The sequence below is a fragment of the Crocuta crocuta genome, unplaced genomic scaffold, assembly GCF_008692635.1.
Source record: "Crocuta crocuta isolate KB4526 unplaced genomic scaffold, BGI_CrCroc_1.0 scaffold172, whole genome shotgun sequence".
Taxonomy (NCBI): domain Eukaryota; kingdom Metazoa; phylum Chordata; class Mammalia; order Carnivora; family Hyaenidae; genus Crocuta; species Crocuta crocuta.
The window spans coordinates 4,490,763-4,491,874 of NW_027528872.1; positions in this window are offsets into that span (position 1 = coordinate 4,490,763).

The window sequence follows — 1,112 nt, forward strand, 5'->3', positions numbered from 1 at the left end:
GGGAACTTACCTTCCTCTGAGTTCTCGGGGGCTCCTCCCTTACAAGGGATGATTTCAGAGAGGAAGGTCAAGAAGTTAGCTCTAGTGCCTTCAGGGTCTCACCAGTGAGATAGCGCTTTGGGATGTTGGAGATGCTGAAGCCTGTGGGAATTTCCAGTGGGCGTGCCTGACAGACTAGCTCAGCTGCGTGGCCCATCAGAAGTGATGGGCAGGCTCAGAGCCGGGTAGCTAAGGGCTGCGATTCACTCATGGCTGGTGTGCAGGTGCAACGTTTATAAAGTGATCCACTGAAGGTCTAGCCCCCATGAGACTCTACATTTAGCAAGTGCGTGCTTATAGGGGAATCTCCAGAAAAGGATTCGAAGAATGTGTCTAAGTTTAGTTGTATCAACTGGTCATGAAGAAGGATTTCCTCGGGATATGAAGGGCAGTCTTCCTGGATTTGAAGGTTCATGAGAGAGGGCAGCTAAGATACACGCTGGGATTGGTATCTGACTAATCCCAGTAATGTGGGTTCTGGCCTATCGGGGAGCTTTGAAATAGTACCATATTGATCTCATTGACTTCCGCAACGGAACTTCGATGGGTTCTGTAGTTGGCTGAGACATGATATGGCCCAGTTCACAGAGGCCACAGCAGAGTTAGATAGCTGGAGAACGCGTGTCCCGTTTGGCCAGGTGGGGGATGTTTTAGAATCAGAGATTGGGGCAGGTGTGAAGTGGACCCCTCCGGTCCAGCTGCAGCGTTAACTTCACCTGTGGTGCCCCCTTCTTAGCTGCCTCACCGAGGCCTCTAACACACAGGCACTGATGGCTTTTGACTAAGGCCGGTTTTAGGTCTGGGTGGGGGTGAGGAAATAGCCCCGCTGTCTAAGCGCTGGACCTGACAGGCCTGGGGTGAGGACTGGAGCCCACCCGAGAGTTTCAGCTGTGGCTCTTCCCACGTCCAAGACATCCCGTCTTAGTAACGGACTGTGTGCCTTCGGTTCCTGATGGCATGCAGCTCCCCACTGGGGTGCTTCCCTTTTCCATGGGGGCAGGATTCTAGTGCACTCCCCCATGCTCCCCAAGACCTGCCTCCCCACAGAAAAATGTCTGGAACGGGGATTTGGT